The following is an 18,014-nucleotide window of genomic DNA, read 5'->3' on the forward strand; positions in this document are numbered from 1 at the left end:
CAATATGACACAACTTAACATCAAAGTACTACTATTTCAAAAAGCAATTCACACATTACATTTCAGATGATTGTCTATTCATTTCATTACAATCATCTAACTATCAATCAATACAACTGCTCAAAATGATAAGTAACTGTTGCATATGCATAGTTGTATGGAAAAAAACCCAATATTCCATGTTTAGATCATGAAAGTTTCAAGATAACGAGATTCATTGTCACCAGTTAGTGGAGCATGAACCAATTAGAATACATTATCTATGGTTGTAATATTTCATCATCCTTCTTTAATGTAATGTACTACTGTTTATCAGACACTGTTTCTATGGTCCCATGTACCACCTTTGAGACTATTTACAGTATTGACAGTACTGCACTGTATGCATGCAGGCCCTTGGAATTGCTGGTCCAATTCTGCCAACTCGTTACTGATGATTGATATATATATATATATATATATATATATATATATATATATATATATATATATATATATATATATATATATATATACAGTACAGGCCAAAAGTTTGGACACACCTTCTCATTCAATGCGTTTCCTTTTATTTTTAGAACTATTTGCATTGTAGATTCTCACTGCAGGCATCATAACTATGAATGAACACATGTGGAATTATGTACTTAACAAAAAAGTGTGAAATAACTGAAAACATGTCTTATATTCCAGTTTCTTCAAAGTAGCCACCCTTTGCTTTTTTATTAATAAGGGAAAAAATTCCACTAATGAACCCTGACAAAGCACACCTGTGAAGGTAAAACCATTTCAGGTGACTACCTCATGAAGCTCATTGAGAGAACACCAAGGGTTTGCAGCGCTATCAAAAAAGCAAAGGGTGGCTACTTTGAAGAATCTAAAATATAAGACATGTTTTCAGTTATTTCACACTTTTTTGTTAAGTACATAATTCCATGTGTTCATTCAAAGTTTTGTCCAGCTATGGTGTGTCCAAACTTTTGGCCTGTACTGTATATATATATACTCATACCATATTGTTCGCCCAAAGGTTTTTTCCAAGATGTTTGGCTAATTGCAATGTAGATGAGAACCTGTGGCCAAATCAACAAGACAGAGTTGATGAAGATGTAGAAGTACAGTAATCACTTCTTTGTTTTGCTTTTTAAAGTACAAGCAAGTTGAGCAACACTGCATTAGATGTTTTACAGTACTGTCTTTTCTATTTCCTAGTTATTTATTTTTGCTTTGATTCAAATAAACCCATGTTGTGATCATACTGTATTGTTTTTCATCAATACATTTCAGATTTTGTTCAATGATTCCACTGTGTCTGTAGTATTCTCTCTACTACTGCAGTACTTTTACAGTGATGTAGTTACATGTAGTACCATAATGAAACATGTATCACCTATTTTGTACTACAATATTTAATGATTGTAAGAACGATGACACAGTGTAACTATGTGTAGCTTGTGTGTGGGTGATCTAAAGTAATGTTTCAATGGTATTTCATCATCAATTAGTTTTTTGAACCAATGATTGTGCAAGTGCAATATTTCTTTAAAGATATGAATGCAAAATGCAATGTTTTGAACACTGGACAGCCTGTGTTACAAGTGATGACCGTTGTGAGTTTTGTCATGGCCCTTGTGTCTGATACCGAGATACAGGGCGCTCACATGCACTAACATGCACACGCGGCCGTGTTTTTTTTTTTTTTTTAAAGATAATTTATAAGGGCATTTTAGGCCTTTATTTTCATAGGACAGCTGAAAACATGAAAGGGGAGAGAGAGGGGGAATGACCACAGGGCGGAGTGGAAACCGCAGTCGCTGCGTCAAGGAGTAGACCTCTATATACTGTATGGGCGCGTGCCCTACCAGGTGAGCTACCCAGGTGCCCGATGTTGTTGTGTTTGTTGACTTGGTTTGTGTTGACACACTGTTTAAATACTGTATATTGTGTATCTAGGCCTGAGCAGTTTCTGGCTCTTGTGATGATCACACACAAGAGACTCCAAGCTGGAATGATGGCATTGTGATTTTGTATCCCTTTTTTGATACGTTCACAACTGTAAAAACACACATAAAGCAGAGCTTAGTGTTCCCTGCACTGTAGTTTGAGTTGTTCAAACACTGTTGACTGTATTGGGCAATAGACTTTCCATTAAAACCTTTTGCATAACCATCAAAGTGTTGCATGGAAGACTAGACGTTGAACAAATTTTCAATATGACCTTTTCCGAAGGCCAGTATTCCAATAAATACTAATTTCCTGTTGATTTAATTAGCGCCTGGAGGAATTTGTCTTCATTTATTATTGAGTAAAAACAGGAGAAACTCTATGGTCTGCCATTATAATGGATTTATTATGGGTGGGGGAGGGGTTGGATGGGGGTTGTCTGGCTATTATTTATTAAGCAGTCCTTTAATTGTGCTGAAACCACCCGCTGACGTGTGCAACACTAAAGGAGAGGGGTATAGTGGCAGATTCTACCCATAGACTTCCACAGATAGGGACAGGCTGGCTCAGTGGAGAGGTGTGAGGGATGCTATGACAGACCTCTGTGTAAAAAGAAATGTGGCTGAAGCCATTAACAGGCATATGGAGAATACAAACCTGTTTAAGTGAATATAAAGGATGGTTGCCTGTCTTATTGTGTACTACATACCCAGCAATTTATAATATTTGTATTAAACTAAAATTTAATTATTTTAAGTGTTGTATAACAGATGATATGATTCGGATTGATATTTAACCTCTCACTAAAAATCCATTGTATGAGAGAAAATAGCAACCCTATAGCAGAACTAGACAAGGCGAGTCACAAAATTGACTCCTGGAATACATTGAACTTCACCAATCATTGACCAATCATCGGACCACTTTCCACCACAGAGCAACTGCTGATTCTCAGAGTTAAACCGTGGCTCCTTGGGTTTCACTCTCCCAACCAACCTGGCTTCCATATTTCATGTTGCATTTGCTTTTAAAACAGTCCTCCCTATTTTGTTAAGTTGACCCTTGTATGGAAGCCAAAGCAATTTGCTGCTTTGGCTGCCCCATTATTCATCAGGAGTGTAAATGACTGGGGCCCTATAGGGGAGGGTCCCTGCGTTGCATTGCTTGCAATTTAATGTTAAAACAAGCAGACTGACCAGTAGTTCCCTTCTGGGAAAGACTAACACAAACATTAGCTTTGTTGTGGGAATCAAATGATGACCTTTCCCCAAGCCCAACCCCCCCAATTCAGTCACCAGCTCTGCGGTTATGTTGCCTCTAAAGGCACTGATAAAAGACAATTTATAAAACGCTTGATATCACCTCTCCTTTGGACCTTTTGACCTGTCTCTCTCTTAATTCCTTTGACACACTGAGCTGCTCTCTCCTCTCCCTTTCTATTACCATTTGTGTGCATCCCGTCTCAGAAATGCTTGTTATTAATCCTAGCTTCTGGGGAGTTTACTCCCCAGAGTCCTTATGTTTTTTCCCCAGCGTATTTCCTTGGAGAACGTTGGCACCAAGATCCTGGTTGCAGCTGTCGCCGTGGTCCTGCTGCACTCCCTGCTGAGCTCAGCGGTGCCCTGCAATGTCATCCTGCGTCCTGCTGAACCCTGCAGCTTCCTGCTACGTCCATCCATGCTCTGCTGGGCCACGCTACATCCTGTAACGCCCTGCAGCGCCCTGATATGACATGAACTACTACGACTACCATTTGAAGTCACTGTTCCATTATTAATGTGACTATTATCGCCACTGTTCATCGCATCCCCAACCGGCACCGTCAGACATCGCCTACCAAGAGCCTGGGTCTGTCCCAGGTTTCTTCCCAAGAGGGAGTTTTTCCTCGCCACTGTCGCACTGCTTGCTCTTGAGGGAATTACTGGAATTGTTGGGGCTTTGTAAATTAGTGTGGTCTAGACCTACTCTATCTGTAAAGTGTCTTGAGATAACTCGTGTTATGATTTGATACTATAAATAAAATTAATACAATTAGAGGTAGCCTGTTCGGGCTTGGAACTCTCCCCTGCTGGATCGGGCTGTGCTGGCCTGCCTCCTTCTACTTTTGTTATATTATTATTCTGACGACTATGAAGAGAAGCAGGTGGGCCTGGTTAGGTGGACGCTGCAACTCCTCACTCCCTAACTATAAGCTTTATCAAATAGGAGAGTTTTAAGTTCATTCTTAAATGTGGTTCGAGGGTGGTTTTTTTCAGAAGAGGTTTTATCACAGCTATTTTAAATGACTGGGGTACATAACCTGTTAATAAGGACATATTGATCATATCTAGTAATGAAGTGTTATCCACGGATAACGCTTCTTTGAGTAGTCTCATTGGGATGGGGTCTAAGAGACAGGTAGATGGCTTAACTGAGGATATCTTTAACATTAAAGGTCCCATGGCATGAAAATTTCACTTTATGAGGTTTTTTAACATTAATATGCGTTCCCCCAGCCTGCCTATGGTCCCCAATTGGCTTGAAATGGTGATAGGTGTAAACCGAGCCGTGAGTATCCTGCTCTGCCTTTGAGAAAATGAAAGCTCAGATGGGCCGTTCTGGAATCTTGCTTGTTATGAGGTCATAACAAGTTACCTCCCCTTTCTCTGCTTTGCCCGCCCAGAGAATTTGGCCAACCCATGAGAGAGAGGCATCATGGCTTTCAAAGGAGCAAAGTGGCAGTTGGTCAAGGCCCCACCCCCACCCCCACCCTCCACCTTGCCCCTCCCTCTCTCCTCCTCAATAGCTACAGGCACAGAAATGGCACATCCTAAGGAAATCTCATTGTGGGACTGGCTCTAGTGGTTGTAATTCTGCACCAAGGCTGAATTTCGGGAAAGAGACTTCAGATACAGTATTAGGGGACCACTAAGGTCTATAGAAAAGCATCCAAAAAGCACCATGTCATGGGACCTTTAATTGTTGAAGGTCTATAGGACAAAAGCAGTCTAACTATATGTTGGGAATAGTCGTTCTTTCTAGCGTTCCAGCGTTTAAAGATGAACCGTTAGAAGTTGAGGGCAAAAGGTGATAGATTTTATCTCTAATTGTTATAATTTTATCATTAAAGAAGCTCATGAAGTCGTCACTACTCAGAGCTAGAGGAATAGATGGCTCAGTAGAGCTGTGGCTATCTGTCAGCCTGGCTACAGTGCTGAAAAGAAACCTTGGGTTGTTCTTATTTTCTTCTATTAGTGATGAGTAATAGTCTGATCTGGCCTTTCCTAGGGCCTTCCTATACGTTTTGAGACTTTCTTGCCAATCCAAAAGAGATTCTTCCACTTTGGTGGAGCGCCATTTACTTTCGCGGTTTCGCGAGATTTGTTTTAATTTGCGAGTTTGGGAGTTATACCAAGGTGCAAGTTTCCTTTGCTTCATCTTCTTCTTTTTGAGGGGAGCAACAGAGTCTAAAGTCGTCCATAGGCAGGTCGTAGCACCGTCTACAAATGTATCAATATGAGAGGGACTGAGGTTAACATACAGGTCCTCTGTTATGTTAAGGCATGACATAGAGTCAAATGCTGTTGGAATATCTTCCTTAAATTTAGCTATAGCACTGTCAGATAGGCATCTAGTGTAGAAGCTTTTATCTAATTTAGTATAGTCAGGTAGTAAGATGATCTGATAATACCGAATTCTGCGGAAATATTATTAAATCCTCAATTTCAATACCATATGCCAGCATAAGGTCGATTGTGTGGTTAAAACAGTGCGTCACCTTGTGCACACTCTGACTGAAACCGATTGAATCTAATAATGACTTGAAAGCAGTACTAAGGCTGTCATTGTCAACATCCACAGGGATATTAAAATCACCTACAATAAGTACTTTGTCTGATTTAAGGACTAAACATGATAAAAACTCTGAGAATTCAGAATACGGACCTGGAGCCCTGTAAATAACAACGAATATAATTGGCTGTAATGTTTTCCATTTAGGATGTTGAAGATTAAGAACAAGACTCTCAAACGAGTTATAATTTAGTTTAGGTTTAGGGTTAATTAACAGGCTTGAATCAAAGATGGCTGCAACTCCCCCTCCTCGGCCTGAGCCTCTAGGAATTTGAGTATTAATATGACTGGGAGGAGTGGCTTCATTTAGACTGACATATTCTTCCTGGCCCAGCCAGGTTTCAGTAAGACAAAATAAATCAATTTTATTATTTGATATCAAATCGTTTACCAATACTGCTTTAGAAGACAGAGATCTAATATTTAATAGTCCACATCTAATTTTCCTATTTTTTTCTATTGTTGCAGTCGTTTTAATTCCAATTAGGTTGTTAAGTATAGCGCATTTTTTTGTTTACCTTTGATTTAACCAATCTGAGCCGGGGGACAGACACCGTGCTTATTAGACTATGAGTGGGCGACTGCTCCAACGGAAGCACAGAGGGACGCATTGCACTGCACCTCTGATTACTAATATCAAACTTGGGTTGTCATGGTTTTTAACCGATGAGCTCGGTCAGATTTTTTGATATGAGAGCGGCTCCGTCCCATGTGGGATGAATGCCGTCTCTCCTAATCAGACCAGGCTTTCCCCAGAACGCCCCCCAGTTATTCACATAGCCCACATCATTAGCTGGGCACCACCCCGACAACCAGCGGTGGAAGGATGACGTACGGCTGTACATTTCATCATTGGTCAGGTTTGGCAGGGGTCCAGAGAAAACTACTGAGTCCGACATTGTCTTTGCATATGCACAATGTGACTCAACATTAATTTGACCGCAGCCGCTGGGGCCTCTGGCTTCACATGTCGCAGTATAGAGCTCCCAATAACCAGAATTGGCTTCTCAGCGGGTGTATCACTGAGTAGGGAGTAAGTGTTAGAGAGGCGAAGATGCTCCGGTTTAGAGCGACCGTTATCATGTGCACTCCCTGGTTTAGATCTAACGCTACGCTTCCCTCGGACAGTCACCCACTCGCCCGGCTGCTCGGGGTCTGCCGGGGGACAGCTAGCAGAAGCTACAGAAGCTACAGTATGTTGGCCCGCATTAACTACATGGTGCTGGCTAGCTACGGAAGCATACGATTCTGATTCCATGGTGCGGAGCCGAGCCTCAAACTCACTAAGCCTTGCCTCCAGAGCAGCGAATATACTACATTTATTACATGTATCATTATCACTAAAGGAGGCAGAGGAAGCTAAACATTTGACACACAGAGCAAGAAAGAGCAGGAGAGGGAGAGGAATTAGCCATTGCTAATGGCTAAGCTAAAGTAGCTAACAGCGTTTTAACAATTGTAAGATCAGCGAGGCAGTCGCTGTAAGAGAAGCTAAGTATTTATAAGTGCTTGAGTAGAACAATTGTAATTCAAATGCAATCCAGGCAAATAGCCGCTAATTTAAACAATAAAGCAGAGTTGAGTAAGTTTTTGCTGGAGCAGCAAACATAGACAGTATAGCGTTTTTAACACGGGAACACCGGAAGTGACACAATACGCTTACCTTACACGTCAGCCGTGTACTACATCTGTCAGTTTTTTATTCTAAACATTAAAATTCACATGCACGTTATCTGTTGCATATCGTATCCTGGCAGCCCCCACTACTAAAACATGGGTTCCTGTGCACAGGTGAAAATAACGGTATGTCATCATAATTAAACTAAATAACTAAATCACTACCAGTGGAAATTTGTATTTACAGTGGGAAGAGAGCAGAGCACGCTGGTACAGAGCGCCTCTACACACAAGCACATGCATACACACTTGCTTTGCACACATACACACACTGCAGCAGGGTAGTTGAGGCAACAGTGTAAGTGATGAAGCAGCAGAACCACGTTGGCGTCGATAAGGAGCCGTCCTGACATTTAAGAAAGCACTCTTCCTCTCGTGCTGCAACATTGGGACTTCCTGATGGACACAGTGGACGAGGTAGAATTAAAAAGGTAACGGTGCTGGCAGTGGGCTGGCTGGCATGGCTCGAGGGCTGCCCACTGCTATCAAGGCCTTAAAAACAACGGCGGCAGCGGCAAGCGATGCTATGTGAAAGCAACTTCTGATTGCTGTCATGTTGATACAGGGATATGCAGCAGAAGATATGACATGTTAAAACCATTTAACCTACCTATGTTACTGTATAAAACTGATCCGCACACAAGGACACATATGCAGGTTAACATGCTGACATAATTTGATGTGCTAAGAACCAGAAAAAAAGTACAGAACCACACAAACACTGAGTGAAGCAGCTCATAGCCATCCCAAATCAAGAGCTAAAAGAGGATGTCCGTTAATACAGAATCCTGGATTCAATCTTAATACCATGACACAACCATGCCTCCACTAAAGCTCCAAGGCACACTCCATTTATCAGATAGAAGATGCTATTTTCATTAAAGTCATATTATCGCATACATTCACACACAAAAAGGCATTAACAGACACACACACACACACACACACACACACACACACACACACACACACACACACACACATTCAATAGAGAGCAATGGTTTCCATATTAAAGTGGAAGCGAATGTTGCATGTAGCTTATTGGTATCAGAGAAGTAGGAAAAAGCAATATTGGCACCTAAATGACATGCGGGCAAGTTTTTTTTCTCTTACACACACACACACACACACACACACACACACACACACACACACACACACACCTTCCCAAAAGACAGGAGCTGCATTCACACCAAATCAGGGTTAAGTGGATATGACATATGGGGAGATGAAGAACATGCTTTCTTATTTGTGAGTGTGTGTGTGTGTGTGTGTGTGTCAAAGTGTTCTTAACATTCAGCCTTCTTATGTTTTTCTGTGATATCAGTTGTGGAATAATACCATAGGCAAAATTGCTTCTGTAGGAAGCTATATATGAAGTTTAAGGCAACAAATGTGAGTCAATTCACTAATAACTGGCAACTCTGCATCTGCAGCCAAATCCCATACGGGTCTTCATATGTAAAGTGCTTTCCACTGAGCAGAAACTATTCCCGTCTGCCCTCCTCGCACATGCACACCCACACACATAAGCACACACACGCACATATTATGCGCACAGCCACATACACATATCTAGATGGCCAAGAGGGATGAGGGAGGGAGAGAGAGACACAGGGAAAAGCTGACTTAAACATTTTTCTCCATTTCACAAAAGTAGCCGTGCTGTTGTCAACATGATGAATGAGAGAATAAAAAGAGAGAGAGACATAGAAGAAAAGGAGAGAGAGGGAGGTTGGAGAGGAACAAGTTTTAGTAGAAGGGGGAAAGTGGAAGTGTCCGACCTGAAGATGTGACAGCAGCTGTTGAACATTTTCATTGTAATAGTGTTTTAAGTAATTGCAAATGTTACTACTGTGATGGCATCTAAATTATAATGCACTGTGTGTGTGTGTGTGTGTGTGTGTGTGTGTGTGTGTGTGTGTGTGTGTGTGTGTGTGTGTGTGTGTGTGTGTCGTGATGTAATGACAGTGCTTGCACTCATTTAATGATTAGATGGTCAGCACATTTGTAAGTGTGTGTGCATGCTTGTATGCATAAAGGCACACGACTACGCACACACACCACACACACACGCACACACACACACACACACACACACACACACACACACACACACACACACACACACACACACACATATTTATGACCCCATCCTGCTGCTGGTCATTAAACAGGTGAGAACTGACTCTAACAAGCAGCCTCAGCATGTTACTGGACTGAAAAGCTGCATGTTCGGCATACAGGTTGGAGTGAGTTTGAGTGTGTGTTAGTGCATAATGAACTAAAAATGTAATGCCCTAAAGACCACATGCTGTCAAATGGCTGATGACTTGATTTTATGTATTGAGGTGTTTATTTATTGTAGTCTCATATTTGGGGGAAAAAACATCTTAATTGTGTATTACAATATCAAAATAACAAACAAAAAAACACAGTAGCTTACAGTGTATTTTAAATACCTGTGGTATAGTTTCACAAAGAAAAACATCCAAGACTTCAATGAAGTGCATCCTATTGTTTTTCTTCCAATTTGTAAATGTCCAGTGCTGCAAATGACCTGATCCCATGTGGAACATTTGCCTTTTAATCCTAATACTAAATCTCTGGATTAAATTAGAGAAGAATAAATCATCACCACTTCCCTGTTAAACCTTGACCTGCTGTGCTCTTACTGTAGCCCTTCAACCCCTAGCTGTGTGCACGCACAGTTTTGCTATGAAAGGCATGATGACACTGGAGTATGTGGGTGGGTCCAGTGGTTTTATTTTCACATTAGTGGTTTGGATGAACGGGATAAACCGGGGATTTGTTAAAAAAAACTTGTGTGACGCTGCCATACTGGACTACATTCCAGTGATGTCACAGCATCCCAATAGCTGTGCTATTAACTTGTTTACTAAAATGTTAAAACAATAAAAAAAAATGGGTGTAAAAAAATCTGATTGTTTTTTCCTGCTATTTATTACTTATACTAGGAATCCTAAAAAGCACACTCAAAGCTACTGATGTATTCAAGCTGAAGTCAAATGACAATTACGAAAGAAAAATGAAATTTTGCAACTCTGAGAATTGAATGTGTCTAACACTTTGTGAAAGCCATGGTTTTCTGTAGATCACCAACCAACAAGGAAAGACTCAGAGACAGGATGCTCATAGCCAGAGTAAACATCAAGCTGCAAACGTCCGAAGCAGAAGGCAGTCTGCAGTCATTTCACTCAGCAGTACCAGAAACAACAAGAATAAACTGCTGTGACATGTTTCAGCGTTTTTCAACAATTTTGCAACTGTGACACCCTTCAACATGTAAGAGAGCAGTGCAATGAAAGAGCGAAAAAGATAAAGAGAAGAAAGTTAAATACTGTATCTGGTACCATCTGCTGGTCAGAGTCAGAGGAGATGAAACACCAACACATCTACACGCTGCCATCTATTCTTTTTCCTTTAACGCCTGTAAAGTCAAGAGAGACGATATATAACTGAACGGAAACAAACCAGTCACAAAGATATGATATGGAGTGTTGAAAAACAGCACTGAGCTTTTCTGACTGTGCCGTTGAAGGTGTAGAGGGTTCTCCAGCCTATTATATCCAGTGAAACAACATGAATATTCAATGTGAAATGCCTATCTTCTCCGGATGGCCCAGAGGACTCGCTGGCTGATTGTGATCCATGGTAGCTGACAATCGGCCCATTGCAGAGGGCCATAACCTGGTGCTTGTGTGCTGATGACAGTGTGAGGCAGCGGCCTCAAACGGAGCAGTAATTGGACATTACTCCTGCGGAGAGAGGCTAAAAGCATCTCTGCCACTCTTTGTGCTGACATCCCTCTTTTACTCTCATCACACTCTTCTCCATTTCCCTTCGCTCTGGCCAGCGCGCCTTTAATTGTAATGGCCTTTTTGGGAGTGTTAAAAGCAGCTGAGAGACACTGGACATCACTTTAACAAATACAAAGAGAACCTTTGTCATTTACACTCCTGAGCTCTCTCAGCCTCTCTGTGTGTTTGTGTCTTTGCAAAAAAAGCCAGTTAATCCACACTGATCACAGTTAAAAAAATAAGCCTCTTCACCCTTTTGTGCCGGTGAGAATATGCACATACATCACATCTGGGACTGTGTATGTGTGTGTGTGTGTATGAGTGTGTGTGTGTGTGTGTGTGTGTGCGTGTGTGTGTGTGTGTGTGTGTACGTGGTGTGTGTATGAGAGTGAGTGAGTGTGTCGGTTAAATCATCATGACAGAGATATTTCCTCTTTAGCCCCAAATGCCAGTGTTTATCTGTGTTAATAATGTAAGGGGGGCTTTAACAACTCGCTTGTTGTTTTGTGCTAGCACCACTAAGGCCAAGCTTTAATTTTTAATGAGGAGGGAACAAACTCTTACAGCTTCACTAACATTAACAAATGACTACGGGGTCGAATTCCACTAATCAGCACGGATCTATCAGCCCAGAGCAATCAGTGTCACAGGTACAGTACACTTTGGATAAGCTTCTCTGTCTAGAGATCAGCCAATACTCATCGTGCTGAATGTCTCTATGGTGTAGGAGTGAGGTTAATTTCAGTAGAGGAACAACAAGAGCTTCCATTAACCGCTGTGTAGCAGAAGACCCTCAACCTAATTGTATAATTTTGAGAGGACAAGTTTCATAAAGTTTTCCAGGGTGATAGAGAAGTACTCATGTTTAGGAAACTTACCACAGAGCAGAAGGTTTTAGATCTTTTTTTTTTATCATTTGAGGAGGATAAGGAAACGATTACCCTTTTTTAGTCAGTGACTATTTAACCTGTGAATTAACCTTTGGTTCTTGAACATTCATGTAGGATACAGTGACAGTTTCTGAAGCTGCTGATTGCTGATTTCAGTCAACATTTAAAGTGATGGTTCGGAGTAATTCACCCTAGGGTCCTTTGCACCATGACCTCGAGCCAAACACCCCCCCAGAAGCTTTTTTCACCTGGGTCTAACATTGGGAGAGTTAGCTAGAGTAGCGTTATCAGCTGAATAGCTTAGCGCAGGGGCTAATGGACCCACGTTTGTATCTTGTAAGTTACCCCACCAAAGGTCTACACTAGTACAAATAGGTTATGCTCTCATAAAACGATGGATTGGAAAGTTTGTAAGTACACCAGAAGTTTATGAACACTTGCCTGCTCTCTTCTGCTCTCTGCTGCTACTGCTGCCTGCAGTTAGACGAGTGCTTAGGGCCGTCTATAAATTACTACACCGAAAAGAGTTACAACAAAAATATTTGTTCCAACTAGAGTCGGAAACATAACGGCACTTTTAAGGGCCACACAGTTCCCTTAAAAAGCAGTTTTCCCTCTCAGTCAGTCCGCCTTTGTCCCTCATGAACATCTTGCGGCCACTGAAACACACGTTTCTCCTCACACACACGCATACAGGCTCGCCGCCACGCGTAGTACGCGGTCGGAGCCAGCCACACTGTGTCAGAATTAACAGACTCAAACAGCCACTCAGAGCGCGTGTTCATAGCCTACTCAGTTTTTCTCCACCTCCCAGCTGATTACACAAAATGGTGAGAGTGCTGATTGAAAGGTTTGTGAGAATCAAACTACCGCTTTTCACAGCAGCGGGAGGGCACGATACTCACTGCTATGTAAACAGCTGACACATTGTAAACAACCCCCCCCCCCGGCCGTCTGAACGGACGAGGAGAGCTCGGGTACGCCCTACCATGAGCTGTGATGACCGGGCACTCGCTTCTCACAGCGCAGGAAGGGCTCAGCACTCTCTGTTGCTATGGCAACAGACAACACACGGCTGTGCGTGCGCTCCCTCTGGAGAAAGGCATACAAACGGCTATATGCTTCAATTCGCCAGCCCTGCCCGGTTCTTACCGGCGTGGTAAAACCTATCATGCTATCTCGAGGTCAGATAACGGCTCTGACTCCTTACACACATGTGGTGCCATAGGTGGAGCCCGGTCACTCCCACACTGTGTAAACTGAGCTAAACTGTCAGCGCTAAGACTGGACGCGCTAAACTCTCTGCTGTCACGCATCAAGCCTCACACAACAGTGTCGGCACTGTCAGTGATGCGTCTGCTGGGCATGATATCTGCGAGTCACGTGGTGGTTCCTCTGGGTCCTCCACATGAGGAGAACTCAGAGACGGTTTGGTCGCCTACACCTCGACCCAACACGGCACAAGAGACGCTTGCTTCCGTCATCCCTCCCTCTTTATAGTCGGACCTGGCCTATTGGAGAACCCCCCGGACCCTGTTGGCCGGGGTTCCTCTAGGGAGAGTGACGTCACACATAACAGTGTACACAGACGCGTCTCTCATCGGCTGGGGGAGGGGCATGTGCGAACCGCAGGTGGTGGGAGGGAGATGGCCAGATTCTCCACTTCAACACATAAATTGCCTGGAGCTGTCCACAGTGTTGAAAGTGTTGAAACACTTCGCTCAAGTGGTGACAGGGAGACAAGTAGTGGTAAGGACAGACAGCATGACAGCAGTGGCGTCCATCAACCGTCAAGATCGTACATCAGCTCAGCTGTTAGAAATAGCCAGGAGCCTACTGCTGTGGGCACACAGACACCTGCTCTCACGCAGAGCAGTGTACATTCCGGTTCAACTACTGGCGGGGTCCCCATGGCAACTGCCGTGGTACAGGGACGCGCTGTCGCAGCTGGACAGTGCGATATCCCACCCCTCTGTAATAAGCCAGCTGGAACGCTTGGAGAGGCTAGGTTTGCCCCCTGCCTGCTGGACGATGGTCCGCTCCCAGCGCCAGTGTGTAGAGAAAGGGTCAGAACCCACATTGTGTCCTCTGCCCCTCGTGTTAACCAAACATTGGTGGATAATGATTTGGCTCCGTCTACAGTTAAAGCCTATGTGGCGCCTTTTCGTTCTGCCATGAAGACTATGGGGAGAGGTCGTTTTTTGCGCACCCCCTGGTGAAGCGTATTTTGAAGGGGGTCAGACGACAGAAGCCTGCTGTGCGCTCTCTCACACTTCAATGGGATTTAACCCTGGTGCTCCGACCTCTCTATTAGAGGTGACTGGAGCGTGTCTACTTTACAGCCAAATCCTTCATTTACGCCGAAAGCTTTAACAAACTCTTTTTGGTCAAGGATGTTTTCCCTTGAGGGTTTCCCCCCCCGCGCCTCATAACAACGGCACGGAGGAGGCGTCTCACCATCTTTGCCCGGTGCGTGCGTTATCCCGTTTTACTCACGGCGGACATCAGACGTAGGCACAGCTCTCTCACAACAGCGGTTGTCTCATTGGCTGTGTGAAGTTATCATTCAAGCCTATAGCTCGGAGGGGGTGGAAGCCCTATCAGCGTCTTTACAAGAGGGGAATGAAAATGTGGACTGAAGTGAATAATTTACTCTTTTCAAGTCTACTGAGTTTTGTGTTTAATTGAGAATTTTATGTGTTTGATCCCTGGTGTGAAATATTTCTATGCTCTGTATATGTTGAAAACATATGTGTCAGATGTTAAATGCTAATGGGACAATGCTGAATGGAATCAATAAAAAAGTTAATTAAAAAAAGAAAAAAATGCTGATGTTGGGAGCAGATCTATAGTCACGCAACTGTGATATACAGCAACTGCGGACATAAGAAAGGCCTGTGCAGGGCACAAGGGCGCGAAAGAAATCTTCACGACTGCGCATGCGCGAAGGGATAAACCCAATAGCAACAGCTCTTAGAGGGCTATGCCTATACGCATAGAATCTGGAGTTACAATACGTAACTATCGTTATGTGACATGGCTAATGTTAGAATTACAGTTTTTTTTCGATCGCTAAACGACACTGGTCACAACTGAAGCCACATGTGCAAAACTCTAACTACAGTCTGCACTACCAACAGTCACCTGAGCTAAACAGTTCACATCACCTGCACAACTCATCCACAGCAACACAACTCTTAACACACGTCTCAGAACAGGCTCAGTGCAGCCAAATGCTATGCACAATCCTCACTGAGATAACACACACTGAGACACACACACTGTCACTCAGAACACACCGAGAGTAAAAACACCAATACAGAAATTACAAACTTTCTCATCTTTACAGTTTGAACAATTTGAGTGACATCACATTTTCTTTCCTTTTTTATTGTATACAAATTTTGAGGTAAACAAGAATGAATGAAAATTCTCAGTAAATATATATATATATATATATATATATATATATATATATATATATATATATATATACACACACACACACACACACACACACAGGTATTTTTATTTGTCTGTAGTAATTTATGTAATTACTGGAAATGTTAGGTAATATTAATGTTTTTCACGTTTTTTATAGCTGTGTATGTAACTTCACACATCTTACCTGGACATGTTGGTATCTTTCCTCTTTTAACTATTCACTGTTTCTCTCAAACGGCACAGTGTACAACTGTTTCATTCTTATTTGGTGTTTCTTTATTTCCAAAAAAGGGTTTCGGAGCTTCCCCTATATACAGTATATACAGTATATATAATGTATATAGTGTATGTATATATACAGTATGTGTTCACTAACAAGTCTGAAACAAGAAAGCATTTTAATCAGCAGTGTTTGAAATGCACCAGGCTGAAATCCGTACTGTTTTGAATGTCTGGTTAACACTTCTGACAGCAGTGTGTTAGCATCTGAACAAAGTGCTGTAGATCCCCAGTGTTGTGCAGGCTGTGGTCACAGTAACAGTCAGGAGAAAGACCTCTATTATATCACAGGTGGACAACAGTCATTTAAAGTTCAATTTTACCAAACATTCTAGGTTGTGTAAATTGGTGGGAAGTCAGTGAGGGGGCACACCTGCCCCATTGCACCCCCTGCATCTGGTTGTGATGCAATCCTTTGTTGGGTAAAACTGCTCACTAATGGAGAAACGACAAATATCGACCCCATATATCAGTACACATCAAACAAAATCTTTTCCAGCTCTTGTACCATATCACCAGCACACATCTCATCATGGAGCTTCAAAGGAGCTGCAACTCTCTTCAACAATGATCCTCGCACAACTTTCCAATTAGCTGCCATGTCAGTGTGATTGGGCTGCAGAGCCTTGATTGGGCCTGGAGGCCTGTTGACGAACACTGATAGAGGCTAAACCAGGCCAAGCTGTAATTGATATTATGAAGAGGGTGGAGGAACTGTGTGTGTTTGTGTGTACTCCATCTTTTAATGTGAATTATAAATTCCTGTCACTCCTGTCACTCACTTCCTGTCACATATGTTGATTAAACTGATTTCTGCTATAAAATATTTCAAAAGTGTGCTGTGTGGTGTTTGCTCTAAGATATTCCAATCATATTTTGTTCTTAAACAAATATAATTAATTAATTAATTAAATTAATCCACAATGCAACTTCCTAATCCTCATCTCTTTTGTCTGTGCAAAATGTTCTGGTAGGCAAAAATTGTGTACCACAAAATGAACTGAACCCAATCTCAAGCACTCAGTATACAGTACATACCATGGACTCAGAGAATTTACACAATGGAGTGGTGCAGAGGCTGCAGAGGAACCACATGGACTGTGTATATTTCCACATATCTAAGCTGGTTGTGATTGATCTTTCCTCCTGCTATTAGATTGGTATTGATGTGCCAGTAGGACAGATGGCCACACCTACAGCCAGGGTCACGCTTCAGAACCTCAAATTTAATCGAAATAATAATACATTTTTTATGATCAAGCTGCATGGAGGTTTCAAAGCGAGCGCTGAGTTGCAGGGAGTGTGCAGGGTAACATTAGGACTGAGCGTTTACAGCCAGCGTTTACGAGTCCACACTAAAGCACACCATGCACGCAGTGGAAACTGGGAAACATAACGGCAAAAACACTTTGCGTTTAAGATCCAAAAGCTACCGCACAAGTTCATCCAACACAAGGCTTGGTCTCAGCCAAACAGTTAAGATTTTAACAGTAGACATTTGAGTATTCAGTTATCTCTGTTTTCAAAATGTCTCTGCATAAACTGCTTCCACATCTTATTCATCTACAAAATCATTTTCTCATCCTTCCTCCCTTTCAATAACCTTGAAGCCTTTCTTAATCCATCTTTCTTCTAATCTATAATATAAACACAGTGATAGGGAACATGTACAGGCCTGCATTTCGGGGAAAAAAGTATAATATTTCATAGATGCTAGTGCTGAACAATAGACACCAGGGTCTGAACTGTGGATGTTTTCACCCCATAGACATGGCAGGTCTGGCAGGGACTTTTCTTCTTTTTATTTTATCATAACAGAGGAAGGAAGATTGAGGAAGGAGCAAGAGGGATGGAAGAGAAGAGAAAACAAGAGGGCGATAGATAGATAGATGGATAGATGGATAGATGGATAGATAGACAGATGGATAGATGGATAGATGGATAGATAGATAGATAGTCTGCAGCAGCGTGGCACAGGCAGGCAGAATTAAAGAGGCTTTTTTGTGGCGTTTAATATCCATTCATTGGCTGGACTGCTGACACAGTGAGAGCACTGCGCTCAGGATTTATAGCCACTTCTAATGGGCATGCCCAGAACCAAAGCACTGCAGTCAGCACATTCTCCCTCTGT

The 18,014-nt window shown here is 42.4% G+C and overlaps 1 protein-coding gene across 2 annotated transcripts in view; it reads right to left on the reverse strand.

Moving 5' to 3' along the window:
- The window catches only part of LOC120550790 (RNA binding protein fox-1 homolog 3-like), a 1,027,376-nt gene that overhangs the window by 527,243 nt on the left and 482,119 nt on the right, over window positions 1–18,014 (reverse strand). The window lies entirely within an intron of this gene.

Source organism: Perca fluviatilis, chromosome 21 (assembly GCF_010015445.1).
Source record: "Perca fluviatilis chromosome 21, GENO_Pfluv_1.0, whole genome shotgun sequence".
Classification (NCBI taxonomy): domain Eukaryota; kingdom Metazoa; phylum Chordata; class Actinopteri; order Perciformes; family Percidae; genus Perca; species Perca fluviatilis.